General features: G+C 42.7%; 1 pseudogene; it reads right to left on the bottom strand.

The window, feature by feature from the left end:
* The window catches only part of LOC135679632 (alpha-N-acetylglucosaminidase-like), an 86669-nt pseudogene extending 67637 nt beyond the window's left edge, over positions 1–19032 (bottom strand).
* Between the last annotated feature and the right edge of the window lie 231 nt (positions 19033–19263).

Here is a 19263-nt window from a genome sequence, read left to right as displayed (position 1 = left end):
ACATTGCAATAGGAAGCAAGAATCATGAGCTTACACAAGAAATTTATCTTGCATTTGCTTTCGAAATTTTTGCTAGCTTATATATTGTGAAACTTGTATATCGTAAAAATTGCTAGCTTGTTGGTCTAAAGAGAAGCAAAAAGTTGCTATCTCAAAAGAAGCAAATGTGCTATCTTGCCTATCTCAAGAGGCAAAAATGCTAACTTGTGCATCTAGCAAAGTGAGCAAAATTTTCAAGAAGCAAGAGTTGCCTTCTTGAACATCTCTAATTTGCTAGCTTGCATGATGTAGAACTTGCTATCTTGAACATTACCAAAAGTGCTATCTTATATGCTATAAAACTTCATATCTAAAACTTGATAGCATGAATGTTCTAAGCATGATGTAACACTTGCTAAATCTTCTAGCTCCAAGATTGCATGATGATAAAACTTGATACTATGATTTTCATGCAATGAGTTGAACCAATATCACACACACTTGATTGTAGTACTTCTCCTTTTTGTTGATGACAAAGGGGGAGAAGTATGTTGATGACATGACATGTGATGCATAAGTTTATGCATAAGTTCATGTTGACGTGTTGCAAGTATTCATGATGAATATTGCAATGACTTGAATTCAGTTTGAATTCAAGGTTCTATCAATATGGCATATTGATAGGGGGAGTTTGTTTAAACTCCGGGAGTTAAGTTTAACTCCGTCATCAAGTGGTTGTCATCATCAAAAAGGGGGAGATTGTTGAATCTCGTATTTTGATGATGAAACTACTTGATATATGTTTATGATTTAATCTGCGTTTTGAGTGACGCAGGATGCTTCGATCAGGATGAGACAATTAAAGCAGGAAAATCATGTTGTGCTGAAGGAACATGTCAGAAGATTGGACGTCGGGCCGGTGGATCGGTCGACGTATCGACAGAAGGCTTCGGGCCGTGAACTCGGGCATCGGGCCAAGAAGAGCGGGTATTGTGCCAAGGATATCGGAGTTGCGGAGTCAACTGGCCGATTGGGCAATAGGCTGCACGAGAGGACGATGCGCCGAAGAATCGGACGAAGCGTCGAGGGACCAATGATATGTCGGACAACTTGGTTAATTGCTTAGGATTAATTGTCTCGATTGAAGTTTTGTTTTGTTGTGCAGGATTAACTATGATAACGATGAAGACATAAAGCGAAACAAAGTGTCGGAGTCAAGCGCGATGGATTTGTTGCGAGTTCGAGAGTTCGACGGAAGTCCGAAGATTCGTTGGGAGTTCGCGGAGCTCGCCGAGAAAGATCGGAGCTTGCCGAAGAAGCTCGTTGGAACTCGCTAAGAACAAATCGTGAAGTCTAGGAGCTTGCCGGGAGTCCGCAGAATGGTTTCCGAGAGTTCATCGGAAGACCGCCGGAAGTTTGCCGGAAGCTCGCTAGAAGAAGTCTTGACTTGCGGACTTTGTAATAGCTTAGAAAATGTCTTTAAATTCATAGTTAGCACATTAATTAGGGTTAGGAATAGGTGTTAATCCTATAACCCAAGTAGGGGCCAATTAGGCCCAAGTTCGGACTGGTTTGGACCAAGTTTGGAGCCAAACCAAGTGAGCTGGAATAGTGAAGAGGTGCCACCTCTCCAGCCTGGAGGTGCCACCGCCAGGGTTGAGAGGTGCAACCTCTCAAGCCTGGAGGTGCCACCGCCAGGGTTGGGAGGTGCAACCGCCCCAGCCAGGAGGTGCAACCGCCTGGGCTGTGGGGGTTGAGAGGTGCAACCGCCCCAGCCAGGAGGTGCAACCGCCAGGGCTGCACGGCTGGGAGGTGCAACCGCCCCAGCCAAGAGGTTGCACCGCCTGAGCTCAAGTTCCGAGCTCTGCCAGGCGATGCAACCACCAAGCTCAGTCTTCGAGCTTTGGCAGAGAGGTGCATCAGCCTGAGCTCAGTCTCGAGCTCTGCCAGGTGATGCATTCACCAAGCTCAGTCTTCGAGCTCTGGCAGAGAGGTGGATCAGCCTGAGCTCAGCTTGGAGCTCTGCCAGGTGATGCAACCACCGAGCTCTGTTTCGAGCTCTGCCAGGTGATGCAATCACCAAGCTCAGTCTTGGAGCTCTGCCAGGTGATGCAACCATCGAGCTCAGTCTTCGAGCTCTGGCAGAGAGAAGCAATCGGCAGAGCTCAGTCTTCGAGCTCTGCCAGGCGGTGCCACCTCTCCAGTCGAGAGGTGCAACCGCCTGATCCCAGAATTCTGGGATTTGATCGATTTGATCGTTTTGAGCTCGAATTTTGAATTGGGTTGGGGCCTATAAATACCCCACCCATTCAGCACTGAATTGAGCAAGAACTGACCCGAAATCTTGATCTTTTCAGTGGTTCTTAGAGCTCAAAACTGCTAGTTTTCCTCCTCCTTCTGTTCTTCAAGTTTGAGTTGAAAAGAGAGGAGAGAAAACATCTGTAAAGGTTGTCTCCTAAGCCTGTCAAAAGGAGAGAAATTGTAAGAGGGAAGTTTGGCCTTCGCCCATTGAAGGAAGGCACCTAGTTGACGTCGGCAACCTCATCGGTGGAGGAAGCCAAAAGTGGAGTAGGTCAAGGCTGACCGAACCACTCTAAATCTCTGGTTTGCGTTTATTTTCGAGCACTTTATCATTACTGCAAACCTCCCTCATCACTACTACTCTCTGCGCTTTCACGAACAAGTTCTAAGTGCTGTTCTTCCAAATCTGCATTCAGACGTAAACTCGTATTTTCATACATTACAGTTTACGTTTACGTTTGATTCTGCAGAACTGTTTTCCGCGCTTTTACGAACGAGCTTCCTTGCAGTTTACGCTTACATTTTAATCCTATTAATAACTGCAATCTGTCCTCTACGATTTTACGAACGAGTTTCAACATTTAGACGTAAAACTGCATTCAGACGTAAATCGGCTTTCCTCGCTCAATCATCAGATTTCAGTTCACGTTTACGTCTTGATTTCAACTGCATACTGCCTTCTGCGAGTATACAAACGAGTTTCAAAGTTTAGACGTAAATCTGCGTCTAGACGTAAAACTGCGTTTAGACGTAAATCTGCGTTTAGACGTAAAACTGCGTTTAGACGTAAAACTGCGTTTAGACGTAAATCTGCGTTTAGACGTAAAACTGCGTTTAGACGTAAAACTGCGTTTAGACGTAAAACTACGTTTAGACGTAAATCTGCGTTTAGACGTAAATCTGCATTTAGACGTAAATCTGAGTTTAGACGCAAAACTGCGCTTAGACGCAAAACTGCGCTTAGACGCAAAACTGCGCTTAAACGCAATCTGCGCTTAGACGCAAACTGCACTTTGATACAAACTGAGAATTTGCTTTTGCATCATAATAGTTTTTGAACGAACGCAGCTTTTGGTTCTTAAATTATTATAAGATTTCCGCTGCACTAATTCACCCCCCCCCCTCTTAGTGCTCTTGATCCTAACAGGAAGGAGAGCGCTTGGTCATGAAAGGGGCCTGGGAGGTGGAGCATGCAGAGGCAAACTCTAAGTACCGAGACAAGGTTGAAGGGCGGAGGTCAAGGAACTTCGTAAGACCGGTGTCAACAAGCTTCTCATCAAGATAGCCGAAAGTGAAGGACTTTGGGTCATGCAAGAGTGCACGACCAAGGAACGAAGCAGGCAGTACGCGGTGTTGTACCTTTGCTACTCAGTGGAGTAGGCGGCCGGGTTGATGGAGAAGACAGTACAATCCCATAGGCAACTAAAACTACTAGAGACTTACTCCAAGTTGGGGTGAAAACTTCCTGCATTCCAGAAGTTCGATGGCATTGAGAAGGTGAATCACAGTAACTAAGTCAACGCAAGGAGTGCAAACACTTCAAGTGCTTCAGAAGTGTGAGCAAAGAGCAGGCGAAAGCCAGTAACCAGCTAGATGCATTGAGTACAACCTCAAGGAGGCGGGCGAAGTCAAGTAACTTTTGCCTTCTCAACTCTTAAGAGAAAGGGCGAAACCGAGTACTTCAATTCTCTTATCTATCCAACAGAGGAGCTCTGCACAGGTTCAAAGACCCTTCGAAGATAATGGAAGATAATAGTTGTCAAATCCTCACCAACGGTGATCAATGCTACAGAGAGTAGATTATCTGCTTCATTTCCAAACGAAATGCCAATCGAAAGCAGAAGTGATGCGAACCTACTTGGAAGTGACAACTAAGTGAAAGAAGAGTCAATGGACAAATTTTGTGGAGGAAGGACCCAAAACTTCAGAAGTTTGCTCCCATTCGGGGACCTTGCGACTCCTCATCGTCGCTACTAGATTCTGAACTACTTGAACTGAGGGCGACGACTTTGCCCTTGTCCGATTTGGGGGGATGGATGAAAGTTGTTAAAGCATTGAGTGCCTATTTCTGTGGGCACTCCCTCACCATGTACGGCCCTCCGCACAAGAAGCATCCGCCAATCTTCAAGGGCTTGCCTTTTGAGCTTGGCCCTTTGTGGGAACTCTTCTTCCTTTGTTCGCCCTTGGGCTCTTTCCCTTGAGAATATTTTGAAGGGCGATTTCCTGAAGATTGTTTCCTTTTTCCCGGGTCCTCAGAGGTAACAAAATCGGTGAGCCTTTCTGCGACAGCAATTGCCCTGATTATATCAGTGACATTCCTTCGATGCAGTTCTTGTTGAGCCCAAGGCTTCAAACCATCGAGGAAGCTGAACAGTTTATCCTTTTCAACAGTGTCTGTCGTACCGAATCGTACCGCCCGGTACAGGCGGTACGTACCGGTCCGACAGGCCAGCGGTACACGGATCGCCCGGTACCGGTTCGCACTGTAGCAGTACAGTGCATTGTAGCAATACAGTGCACTGTTGCAGTGCACTGTAGCAGTACAGTGCTACAGTGCTACAGTGCACCAGTACACTGTAGTAGTGCTACAGTGCTCGGTACACCGTACCGTACCGATACCCAGCCTAGGTCGAAATACTGGTACGGTACGGTATTGCGAACCTTGCTTTTCAGACATGTCCTGTATGTCCAGCATTTGTGCAGAAAATTACTTCACGTAGTCTCGAATGGAAGTACTTTGACGGAGTTGTCTTAGTTTCCTCCTTGCGACGAACTCTGTGTTTTCAGATAGAAACAGAATTCTCAACTCCTGCTTTAAGTCCTCCCATGTGTCCACCTGACACCGACCTATGTTAGATCTCCTCCTAGCGGGTTCGCCACCAAAGTTTTGCATCCTCGTTCAGATACATGGTTGTTTTTGAAAATTTGGTATCTTCAAAATCAGGCCTTGTAGCTCGAAAATACTATTCCATGTCAAAGAAGAAATTCTCGAGCTCTTTTGCATCCCTAGTACCTCCATAGCAATGAGGCTCAGGTGCCCTTAGATTTTGTGGCGGTGTAACGCGAGTGTTTCTCCCTCCCACATTTAGTGCCCTAGTGAGTGCTGTCACTTTAGAAGTGAGATCCGCCACGACTTCATACAAATGTTGCATGGAGTCTTTAGTATCATCCGTCAATCGATCGACTAGGGCCTCAACCTTGTCGATTCAGGATTCAGCTTCTTCTTGTGAGCTCTCTACCCCAAGAAGCCTTCGCTGGCCTTGGTAGAGTTCCTCCAAGCTCGCTTCAAGAACATCCAAGAGGGTTTCCACCGTTGTGAGTCTCTCCTTATGACTCTTCTTCCCGGTTGGCGCTCTAGATTGCGCCTCCTCCGCTCGCGGAGAGTAGCCAATTTCTCGCTCATCATGTTCGCTGCCACGATCCTCCAAAGTGGCTCTAACGACATGAGAGCGAGTTTGCATTTGTAGCCCACCTGCGACTGCTTGGGGTAAAGGTCCGGCTTGCCCCACCTTGCTTGATTCGCCCCGATGCTTTGCCATGGCGAAATTGCAAAGTTCCTTCGCTGCTTGCTCGAATTGCTTGCCTGCTCTGATACCACAATGTCACGGACTTAGCTAGAATTGCCTAAGTCGTGAGGCACCCTTGCGGCCAAGACGCGAACTTAGCTTGAGTTGCATAAGTCACGACACACCCTTGCAGCAACTTCTCAGACTTAGCTGGGATTGCCTAAGTCTTGAGGCGTCCTTGCGACATATGCATCCGCAAAGGTTCAGCCTAGTTGCAACCTCGTACAGGTCTCAAAGGACCTGTAAAACAAAAAGTTGATTAGATTGAAAACGAGCGACGGACAAGTCCCGACGTCTCGTAAAGAGGGAAGCTTTACAAGCAATTCAGCAAGCACCTTGTGTGCACAAAAGAAAAGAGAGAAAGGAGGAAACCAAGGACTTTAGAAGGTAGAACGAACAGTCGCAAGTCCACAAACAACTGCTCACCAGGTGCCGAGTGCGAAGGCAAGTTCCCGTCAAGTCAACGTGCGAACTTGTGAAGATTTTTCAATGCCCGACAATATACTGAAGCCCCATCCAGCCCTATGCCACCCGGGGGGTTCCAGGGTGCTAAGATGGCTGACATTTTGCGCGCTACAATGAGCTGCAGAAAACAGCTTGTGGCATGCGAAAACGGAGCCATTTTGGGGCTTTTTGACCCAGCACGGTGAGCGATCGCACTCTGCGCTGCAACCTGTTCGAACATGTATTTTTACAAGCAAAAACACACAAAACCAAGACAAAACAAGCTGTCATGTCTTTGTTCAAGTATGCAAAGGCGACGAACGATTCGTTAAACGAAGTTATTGAGAGTGCGCGATGACCGTTCGTGACATTATGGCTCTTTTTCCTAGTTGGCGCTCCAGATTGCGCCTCCTCCACTCGCGGAGAGTAGCCAACTTCTCGCTCATCATGTTCGTTGTCACGCTCCTCCTGAACGGCTCCAATAGCATAAGAGAGAGTATGCACTTACAGCCCACCTACGGCTACTTGAGGCAAGGGTCCGGCTTGCCCCGTCTTGCTTGATTCGCCACGATGCTTTGTCATGGAGAAATTGTGAAGTTCCTTCGCTGCTTGCTCGAATTGCTTGCCCGCTCTGATACCACAATGTCACGGACTTAGCTGGACTTGCCTAAGTCGTGAGGCACCCTTGTGACCAAGTCGCGAACTTAGCTTGAGTTACCTAAATCGCGACATACCCTTGCACCAACTTCTCGAACTTAGCTGGGATTGCCTAAGTCATGAGGCGCCCTCACGACACATGCGTCCACAAAGGTTCAGCCTAGTTGCAACCTCGTACAAGTCCCGAAGGACCTGTAAAATAGAAAGTTGATTAGATTGAAAATGAGCGACGGATAAGTCCCGGCGTCTCGCGAAGAGGGAAGCTTTACAAGCAATTCAGCAAGCACCTTGAGTGCAAGAGAGAAAAGAGAGGAAGGAGAAAACAAGGACTTTAGAAGGTAGAACGAACAATTGCAAGTCCACAAACAACTGTTCACCGGGTGTCGAGCGCGAAGGCAAGTTCCCGTCAAGTTAACGTGTGAACTTATGAAGATTTTTCAACGCTCGACAATATATCGAAGCCCCATCCAGCCCTATGCCACCCGAGGGGTTCCAGGGTGCTGAGATGGCTAACGTTTTTTAGCGCTGCAGCGGGCTGAAGAAAACAGCCCGCGGCACACGAAAACGGAGCCATTTAGGGGCTTTTTGGCCCGGCGCAGTGAGCAGTTGCACTGTAACACTGCAACCTGTTCGAACATGTATTTTTTTACAAGAAAAACACACAAAACCAAGGCAAAACAGGCTGCCATATCTCTGTACAAGTATGCAAAAACGACGGACGGTTCGTTGAACGAAGTTGTTTCAAGTGCGCGATGATCGTTCGTGACACAACGATCGAACTAACTATTGGAACTGATTTAACCCAAATGTTAATTGGTACCATTGAAATCCAACTGTTACCAACCCGTATTGATCAGTAATGGTGACCATATCAGGTGATACATGAGGCATACCATCCGGTACACCCCCTTGTAGTGTACCATCCAAAAATGGTTGGTCAGTGTATCAATCAATAGGCGAACTGATACATACCACTCATCTTGTACCCTTTCAGCTGGTATGTCAAACCATCTCACCAATGCTCATCTTGTACCATCCGAAAATGGTTGGTCCACGTACCAATCAGCAATATGTACCATGCTCACCAATGCTTTACTATTAGGCAAAAGGATAAAGAAGGAATGGTAGAAAGAAAAAAGTTGTACAGCTTAAATCAAGATGGTATCCAAACATAAAGGCTTGTTTGGCCTTCATTTTCATATAAATATGTAATAGTACTAGCCAAAATTCTTGAGGTTGCTTCAGCCCATCACTAGCACATAAGAGGATTTCTAAAACCTGAATCAAATAGTGATCAAATGCAAATTTACCTGATATTTCAAATGAAAAAGATTGTCCAAAGCACAAATTATTTTATTGAAAGTTATCAACACACTGACTTGTTTTCTTCGTGAGCTCAGACCAAGAGGCTCTATTGAGACATCCTAATGGTTAGTGCGTTATTGCACAATTGATAGATCTCCGATTTGACATCCTAATGGTTAGTGCATTGTTGCACAATTGATGGATCTCCGGTTCGACTCTATGTGTAAGTATCTTGAACATCATTTAATATAATGTAAATTTTAAATTTCTTCCTAATCTTCTTATAAAAATTAACAAAATTAAGATAAGACAAATCAATAAACTCTATATCATAAACAAATTACTTATTAAATAAATATTAGAATTTAGTCACTAACTATTCTGTTAAAATAGTCAGTAGTGGCAATATCATCATTGAACCATTGAATCATTAATATATTTGTATAATTTAAATATCCATTCACCAAGGCACATCTCAACACCATCAAGATAGTCACGATTTTATTATATCCATTATTACTAGTTATTTCCAATAACCAATCCTTAGTTAGTAAAAAACCAATTTAAGGATTGTTCCTATAGCACTTTGTGTTAACCAAATAGAGAGTTTGAATTATGTCCTCTTCCCTTGTCTTATTGTTGTTCATTCCTGGGTGTCAACATTACACCATTGATGACTCCAGTAATCAACTTATGTTGCCAATCCCACTAGCATGTAAGAAGGCATAAGTAATATGAACAAGTGAAAACAACGTTATATTTGTTGTCGCAATTCTCAAAATATACCTTCAAATCTATTCCCCTTGTCTTTATGTAATTTTGCAATTGGTACATTCCGTACCAAATTACTATGCTAATTATGTTGTTTATAATACCATTTCATTCTGCTACAGACTTAGTAAAATTAACTGAGACAGGATACAATAGAATTTATGTCATACAATAGTACTTTGTTTAGTTCATATGATTGGTTTTGAACTCAAATTAAGTGTTATCCTCAAATATTTTGAGACAATAAATGAAAATAAATAAATTTTTTATTTGTTTACTTGTTTGTATAAAATTATATGGACATTAACCTGTCCAATACAGCTTGGCTTTGTGAGTAAAGTTGCAGCAGGGCATGACATTAATCTCATTTATTCCAATGTTAAGAGTTATTGAACAGTCATGAGAAACAGCCTCGTGTATATGAGAGAAGGGCATACACTCAGTTTCCAAACCTCAACTAATGCAGTCTGTCACATGTATCACGCAATATGTTATAAAACCTTAGCTATTTACAAGCATCAACCACAAAGTAATCTAAACATATAAACTTCACATTACAATGAAAAATAATCGAAGATGTGATGCAAACAATTTTTTCTCAATAAATAGATATATAACTTTTTAGAATCAAAATGTATCCGTTAATTGTGCAAGATTGTGATCTTAAGGACGTTACCAACCTAAAATATTATATTAAGAGAACTTACTAAGATTCAAAATGTATCTATTTATCATGCCAGATTATGATCTTAAGGATGCCTACAAATATAGAGGATTGAATTTAAATCTTCTTCTAAAAATACCCGGAGTCATTCCAAACGAGTACATCCTAGCAAGAATTTTCTTCTGAAGAACAAGTTGATCATCAAGCCAACTTTGAGGCAAGGGTCCACCCCATCTAGTATCAAGCACAGCAAAAGAATACAGAATAAAGGAATTTAAATTAGTATGTGGTCAAGCTTATAAATTTTGCACAACATTTGATTACCAATCAAAACCATGTATATAATCCATTTCTACTATGTACTGAAACTAAAATTAAACAAAATAGTAAACTCACCCATGCAAGTTTCCCATACGTGACCATGAAAGAAATGCAGGCCCCCCGAAAAAATCATCCAGATCTCTACGGCTGATATTATACCTCTAAAAAATAGTAGGAAGACTGTTTAAAAATTAATAATAATTCAAATTACCTGCTAGAGCAATGTGACAAATCTTGATAATCACTATGCAGACAAACAACAAAGAACTCGTACAAAACTTAAGTAGGTAATATCATCTAATGGAATTCATGGTAACATAAATTGTAAATGTATCCTTTTGTGGTTAAATGATTAGAGATGATCGCATGTCATCAATAACCAAGTAGCAAAATAACAAAATAAAAAGCACATGAAGAGATTAAAGAATAATTGATATCATCCTATCCATGTCAAGCTGAATATCATAAGGAGAAATTATTTGCAATGAAGTTTTTATTTTTTTTTTAAGTATTAAACCATATGAAGCTTGTGAAATTATAAGGGAGTTGCCTATATACCATGTAGTAAGATCACCAAGCATATAATTATTAAAACAACAAGAGGTTCACATTCAGGGATTTTCTGTTCACTATTTTGTCAAAACTGCTCCCTATTTAAACTTCTAGACTCTAATATCTAGAGTTTCAGCTTCTTGCTCAGTGATCGCACAAGAAAAGAATTGATAAATGACAATCAGTGTGATAATTACTTTTTCATGCTAACTAGCTTATTAGGTTTTAGGGAAAATCTCTTTCCTAGAAGTATTATAGGTAGAATGGGAAAACTAACTTCAGAGCAGGGTTCTCAATTTCAATATGTACCGCCCGATACAGGCGGTATATACCGGTCCAAGAAGATATCGGTATGCAGACCACCATCTACCGGGCGGTACCAATGTTTTGATCGGTACCGAGGCATACCGACCTGTCACGGACTTAGCTGGTTTTGCCTAAGTCGTGCGGCACCGTTGCGTGTCCGTCCGCAAAGGTCAGTCTCCCCGAAACCTCCCATGGTCCCTTAGGACCTACAAAAGAGAAAACGGGTTAGAGAAAACGCCTCACTCGGGATCCACAAGCAAACATTTCGGAAAACACTTCATAGTTAATGCAAATTACAAACAGACTTTACAAGCTCTGAACGGTCCCACAATAAAGGATCCAAAATAGTCCACTACAGACCGAACATCTCTCATAAGTGTCCACATTACACAACCTTTATTTACAAGCCTAAAACGACTACCAAACCCAACTAAAATGGGGCTGTTAAGCCTTCGATTGTCCCTCTACATATTGTGTAACGCATGAACAAACCAAAAGACACGGACATACATAAGCATTACATTAAAAGTCTTGTTTACAGTTTTGTCCGTGACATTCTCCCCCACTTATTCCTTCGACGTCCTCGTCGAAGCCTTTGCCGACACTATGTTAGAACCCTTGCAGATTCTAAACTTGGGATTGATCTCTTTAGGGGATCGACCTCCTTGGAACTCTATACGGGTTCCTCCCTCCAAGTTGCTGCTCAAAGGCTGCAGAAAAGGTTCATCTATTGCTTATCAAAAGATGAGGAATACATGGCTATTTATAGGGTTTTTAAACCCTAACTCCTAATAGGACTCCTACTCAAGACTCCTACTTCTAACCAATTCCTAATAGGACTTCTACTCAAAACTCCTATTCTTTTACAACTCCTAATTCTTCTCTAAGAAACAACCTCCTAACCCTAGCCGGCCTCTTCACCTCTTTAATAGGGGTCGGCTTAGGTAGGTTTTACATGAATGTCCCTCTCAATTAGGACTCTCCTAGCTAGAGTCCTAACACAGTACAACTCCTTGCCTTTACTGAGTCTTTAATTTTCTGCTCCAACAGCAATGCATCTCTTGGCTCCCAGCTGCTCTCCGCTGCTGTTGTTAAGTAGTCGAACTTTTGATCCGCCATGTTGCTTCAACTCACCAATGACTCTAACTCTAGTGTGTGGTTGGCTGAGTTGTGTCGATCCCTGTTGGTTCTTGCGGATCCTTCATATGAAGGAAAAGACCATCCTTACTATGCTTCAGTCTCTCAAATGCCTCATGTTGGTTAAACTGGGTGGATGCTTGTTGAAGCTTTAACGAGCATCGCCTCGCAAACTTTTAAAGTTTTCGGGTCCTTCCTCTACAAATTTTGCCCATCGACTCTTCTTTCACTTAGTTGTCACTTCCAAGTAGGTTCGCATCACTTCTGCTTTCGATTGACACTCTCTTGGGAAATAAAACGGATAATCTACTCTCAGTAGCACTGATCACTATTGGTGAGGATTTGACAACTATTGTCTTCCATTTTGTTTCTTCGAAGGGGCTTTGAACATATGCAGAGCTCCTCTGCTCGATAGCTAAGAGAATTAGGGTACTCGGTTTCGGCCATTCTCTTAAGAGTTGAGAAGGCAAAGGTTATTTGACTTCGCCCGGCTCCTCAAGGGTTGTACTCCATGCATCGAGCTGGTTACTGACCTTCACCTGCTCTTTGCTCACACTTCTGAAGCACTTGAAGTGTTTGCACTCCTTGCGTTGAGTTAGTTACTATGATTCACCTTCTCAATGCCATCGAACTTCTGGAATGCTGGAAGTTTACACCCCAACTTGGAGTAAGTCTTTAATAGTATTGGTCGCCTCTGGGATTGTACCGTCTTCTCCATCAACAGTCGCCTACTCCACTGAGTAGCAAAGGTACAGTACCGTGTACTGCCTGCTTCGTTCCTTGGTCGTCTACTCTTGTATCGACCCGAAGTCCTCCACTTTCAGCTATCTTGATGAGAAGCTCGTTGACACCGGTCTTACAAAGTTCCTTGGCCTTTGCCCTTCAACCTTATCTTAGTACTTGGAGTTTGCCTCCGCATGCTCCACCTCCTCGGCCCCTTTCACGACCATACGCTCTCCCTCCATGAGAGCAAGAGATCGAGAACTTCACGGAAGTCCAGCTGCTACGGTACCATGGTGCTGTCATGCCCATGGCCCTACTATCCATCGCCTTACATCTACATCTCTTTCTTCACGATCGATAGATCTACCTCTGTGGCATTCCTCCGAGTTCACCTTCATTCTAACTGATACTTGGTTTTAGGTAGCTAAGTCTCTTTGAACTCGTCGTCGCTTCCTCGCCCCTTTCGACCCCTTGCTTCAACACCTCTGTGTTCTCCAAGTAGTTCCCCTTGGTCGATGGAAAGACAGACTACAACTCTCATTCATGGCCTCTGCCATCATGTTGCAGGGTTCGCACCGATTCTATTTTCCTTAGCTTCCTTGATAGCAATGTTCGCTTACTCAGCCTTGTCCTCTAACTTGCCGGGCTCCCTTAAGCGAATATGAGCTCTAGAGCAGTCCAACTCTCCAACCGCTCCGATCATACCTCTGCATGATCAAGTCCCTCCCATGGGACTCACTGGTACTTACATTCGAACTTTTCTCTCGGTAGTACACAGCCTCATATGCTAATGACCAAGGCTTTTATCCGATATAAAATTCGATACACACACGGAAGACCCGCCTCTACGGTACCATGGCCTTCACTCCTTGAATCCATAGCCCTTCTTGTCATCGTGTTGTTCACCGAAGTGGAGCTCCCAATAGCTCCCGATCATACCTCCATATGAGATAGTCTCTCACGGGATTATATCGTGTGTATCGCATTGCCACGAACTATTCCACCACGATCCGCTGCACCATGTCGCCTCTCGGTGACATCTCCATTGCATTCTGATCCTTGTGGGAAGAACTCGAATTGTGATCCCTCCATGTGTGGCCTTTGCCAACACATCACAAAGCTTTTTCCACCTTCGATTGTGTTCGCTCATTTGGCAATCAACCTTCGTCCACCGCTCTCGAGTCACACCTAGATGAAGCACAGCTCTATGACAGTCCGTCGCCTAGTAGCTTCCGAAGTCCACCGACTTCGCTAAAATTGGTGCACTATTGTTTGGATCCTGGGCCTCTGCCCCTACTAGCACAATCTCCACTGTACACCGCATCCTCTTGCCCCGTGCTAAGGCCTTTTGAACCCAACTTCGTATTTGCAAGTTGAGTCGCCTCCATCAAATGCTTCTCTGAGGTAAGGTGTATGTGCCTCAAAACTCCCTTCATCTTTGGCACCATGCAGGATGAGCCCGCTCCATCAGAATGAGGGATCCATGGAACGACATAATCCCGCCCTTGCCTCTGCAAGAGTTCATGTCCTCTATCCAAAGAAAGCTCTGTGCCTCCGCTCTATATTTCATCTTCTATGTCGGCTCCCTTCATGTGGCTTAGGTACTTCGCCAAGCTACACCCAAGTTGCTCCGTTCCTCGATTTGCATTGAGTTGATGATAGTCCTCACGCCCACCATTCTATGAGCCAGCCCTCCATTGAGTCTGATCTCCATATCGACTCCAAGTGTGCCTTCATTTGCGTTGCCTTGGATTGCTCCCCCACTTGATCTCGCAAGCATCTCCCCAATGCATTATTTCAAGCGAGATCATGCAACGACTCCTCGTCGCTTGCTTAGTCCGTTGAGCTTTGTGAAGTTGTTTTTGAGGTACTCCTCAACATGTCCGGTCCGTTACACATGGTTCTCCCTTTGTAGAGCCGGGACTTATCCCTCCTAAATATCTCTCCCGTTGGAGCAACTTCTCTTTTCGCTTCCTTCTCTTTGAAAGTTTCGGAGACCACCATCCCCTTGGACTACTCCACCTTGTTGAACAAATTGTGCATTGTTCTACCTCCCGCAAACGCACTTGCTAGATTGCGACTCCACGTCAATACAATCCCCGTTGCACCCCTCAAGGCCTAGCAACATGCTGAACTGGCTGCACACTTTAGCCTCCTACAGACGTATCATTCTCATGCTGAAGAGAAAGTTTCAATGCTCCATAGCGCCGAGTTTTGGTCACATTAGGATGGCTACGAACACTCCATCGTTCGCATACAAGCCTTTAAATGAGTATCGAATTTTTCGAGCTTTGCACAACTCTTTCGGTCACTGAACAACCCATTCCACCTTACATAGTCTCATCCTTTACCAAGTGCCTCGCTTGCCTTAATCACCATCAAGTATGGTTGCCAACATTGAGTCGTAGCTCAAACTCAACCATCTCAGCCTTTGTGCGCTACACATTCTTCCCAACTTGCTTATCATCGTAATGCCTCTTGCGCGAAGGGTTGGTCATTCCTCTGAATGTCAATCTCAGATGTCCGCTTCTCTGAGTGACTCATTTTCCCTACATTTCCATGCCCGCTTTCCCCTAAACGATCGCGCGTGTGGGCTGCATTGACCCCCACGTTTGCATACCAAGTGTTTCTATGAGTGCTTGTCCCGCTCTGATACCATCTGTCATGGACTTAGCTGGTTTTGTCAAAGTCGTGTAGCATCGTTGTGTGTCCATCCGCAAAAGTCAACCTCCCCGAAACCTCTCATGGTCCCTTAGGACCTATAAAAGAGAAAATGAGTCAAAGAAAATGCCTCACTCGGGATCCACAAGCAAACATTTCGAAAAACACTTCATAGCCAATGCAAATTACAAACAGACTTTATAAGCTCTAAACGGTGGCACAACAAAGGATCCAAAATGGTCCACTACATACCAAATATCTCTCACAAGTGTCCACATGATACAACATTTATTTACAAGCCTAAAACAGCCACCAAACTCAACTAAAATGGGATTGTTAAGCCTTCGACTGTTCCTCTGCATGTTGTGCAACGCATGAACAAGCCAAAAGACACGGACATACATAAGCTTACATTAAAAACCTTGTTTACAGTTTTGTCCGTGACAGGCCGGTACCGAGGCGTACAGACTAATACCAGGTATTTTTAAGGTTTTAGGATGTACCATCGGTATACCCTGGTGTACCGGAGCTCAATACGTCGGTACGGACCGATATTTAAAACCTTGCTTCAGGGTATTGACATTAGATTGACAGCCAGTATCAAATACTGTCAAATCACCAAAGGAACCTCCTCATTGTGAGTTGTATTCCATAGTTGACCTATTGTTGGTAGAGTCTTGAATGGTCAATGGACTGATGAGAGAGCTAAAAATTATGGTATAAGGATGAGAAGTAAAATATTGTTTTGTACAAAAAAGCAGCATGCAAAGTTGCATCCGTAAGGAACTAACATCTCAAACTATATAAAAAGGATCGTCATCTAGTGCATACTGGATGCATATCATTCCCTAGCCAGACCTATACCGGTCGGTACCAGTACACTAGTATGTATGAGTGAAGATGAAGGAGAAGGCACAGTAAAGGAAGGAAGAAAAGGAGGCAGTGGAGGAAGAGGAGAAGAGGTGTATGTGCTTGGTGGCTGTGCGCAGAGATGGTGAGTGGCGACATCACATGATGTATCCTTTGTGATTGAGATGCGATTAGGGCAAAGGTGGTGCAAAGCAACAGTGTACGAGGTCATGACGTGCACAATTAGGGCAAAGGTGCAAACATATTTTTTACATTTTATATGGGCAGGTTGAACTGGTCCAAAACGGGGGCAGTCCACATACTGGTTCACACACCAGGACTGTTATGTACATACCAGTCCAGGCAAAACATCATTTGTTGCTCTATGTTTGATAGAAAAGGTACATATATTGAGGTATTATACCTTGACAAACTAATAGCAAAGGACACTGATAGAAGAAAAAGAAAAGTATTGTACCTCAAAAACTTTCTGCCAAATGGCTTCTTGCCCATTGAAAGCAAGTGGTAAGTTGACCCCTTGGAGAACCATCCAATCAATTTCCTTCTCCCATCTTTCCCAACTCCACCATGCATATGAATCTTAACACAGTAAAAAACAAAGTTCACAACACGGAAGAAACAAATATAAATAGCATACAACTGGGGTGTCATCCCCTAGAATGCCACCCGAGGCAGTTCCAACGGCTGGCATTTCACATCATAAACTATGCATCAATATCTTAGCCAATTTATCCAAACACCGTAAAGGTTCTAGCAAAATCAAGGATCGAAAGTACAAGCAACACAAACTCACACTAGAATGTTACCATCATGGACAAATATTAGCACAAGGGCATGCCAACATTATGTAAAACGAGTACAAGGGCAGCGCAAAGTAGTAAAAAGCTCATGCAATGTGTCAGTTAAAATGCACCATGCACACACATTCAATGCACCAAGGAAGTGCTGGAGAAGTGAAAGCATTTACAAAATATAACCATAAACTAATTGAACTTGTTGTTATATGACAGAATTCAGTGTTTAAAGTAAATTGCACCATTTGCATTAAAAAAAGTTAACTGACAATTTAAATGGATTGACAACACTGATCTAACAACATGTTGATGGCCAAACAGTTATGGATAGTTATTTATTGATGACCGACAACTTGGTAGCTAGTTGCTGGAGGGGTCAATAACCAGGTAGTCAGCAGTCAAGAGGTCACCAGCAATGGAACTAAATGGCAACAAACATATGTCATGGTAACTGACTATATATTTTAGATGAGTTTAAGCATACAACAGATGATGACTCTCCATGGTCCAAAGACACTGAAATGACTATAAATCAAATGGCTCAAACTTGCCATTCTTGGAAAATGTCACTTCCTGCTGCCCAACTAATAGTGGAGAGAAATCTATTCATGAAATTAATGATTTATTAAACATATCCTCATTTCTTTTGCGAAACAATTTTTTACTAGATGCATAATGAAGAAACATTCTAGATAATGTAATCACTAAAAATAGCTAATTGACCTAGATGGACTTAAGGACTATGACATTCTAACAGATTGACTATCTCTTAGCACATGTTTCAGTCGGTTTAACTTTTATGATTGTAAAATGTTAGTTAGAACTTGGAGGCAACCACCATGATTGTACATGTAACATCTGCACCTATGTAGCTGCTGAATCCACATCTAGTACAAACATTTTCTGGCCCATCCAAATTTCAGTTAGAAACATATAGAAAGCACAAATATCATGAGGCCAGATTATAACAAATTATGGAGTCTGATATGCTTATAGATGGTGACAAGCAACCATGTATAAAGCAGAAAGTGGAGCAAATTAGCACTCAGTTCAGCAAATTTAATCCAAAAAAATCAAACAAAAAAATCTATTTCATTTTTAAATGTGAACCTCCATTATATGCTCTGAAGTGAATGGTATAAAGAATGGAACTTCATGGAGGTTATAATCACGTTAATTTTACCTCTTTGTTCCATCTTTCATATTTTATTTTAACTAATAGCTATGTTGTTCAAATAACAATCAGGCAGCTGTGCCATTGCTGCACTGTAGTTTGAGTTGGTGTCTAAGCAATGTTAAGAACCATTTTCTTAATTATTATCATAGTAAAAACAGTGAAACTATCCATTTATTTCCCTTCTTTTGAGGATAAATAATGTACCGAAGTACATAAGATGCTCAAATAATTTGTAGTAGTATTCACTAAAATTTACGAAACTAAAAGAAAAAATGTCCATTATGCTAGCTCTCATACATACACATGATCAAAGTTGGTTTCTTGGATTTTCAGACTAGATTAAACTCGTTTCAACTTTATGTGTAGCTTTTAAGTAATATAAAAACTAGAAAGTGAATTTCAAATAATAGCTATCAAGATGAAAATAGATACTTCAGTCTCACATTAATAGACTTCTAGACCAAACTAAAGGGGCTATTGAGCGCCAAATCAACTTAAAAAATAAATAATAAAGTAACTTACAACTGGATGTAACAGCATTCTGGTAGTAACTCAACGGAACAGGTCTTTGTACCAAAATACCAGCCGAAGGAACATGCGGAAGGGAGCCCACTTTTGGTACAGATGACAACTGTAGACCATCGGTCTTCTCCCAAGATATGTGTATCAGACACCAGTGTTTTAAGTACCAATGGAGACCAGCAGAAAGTTCAACACCACTTGTCCCCTGGATTCTGTTAAAACATTGACAGAGTATTTCAACATTGGAACACAAACCAGGAGGCACAATTACAGGATAAGCATCTGAAGTATTTTTTAAATACTTTCATATTTCACTAACAGAAAAAAAATGAAAAACCATATACAAAAACTTATAGTAGCATAATTCTGTACCAAAATTCTGATATCCATAAATCTTGATGGAAAGTAGTTCCATAAATTAGAAACAAATTTATTGGCCAAGACATCCAGATGTTGTCCCACACAATATCTTGATGGACACAATCTAACAAACAGAACCATTAGAAGGAAGAA

Source organism: Musa acuminata, chromosome BXJ1-1 (assembly GCF_036884655.1).
Source record: "Musa acuminata AAA Group cultivar baxijiao chromosome BXJ1-1, Cavendish_Baxijiao_AAA, whole genome shotgun sequence".
NCBI classification, from domain to species: Eukaryota; Viridiplantae; Streptophyta; class Magnoliopsida; order Zingiberales; family Musaceae; genus Musa; species Musa acuminata.
This window is presented reverse-complemented; position numbering and strand designations above follow the sequence as displayed.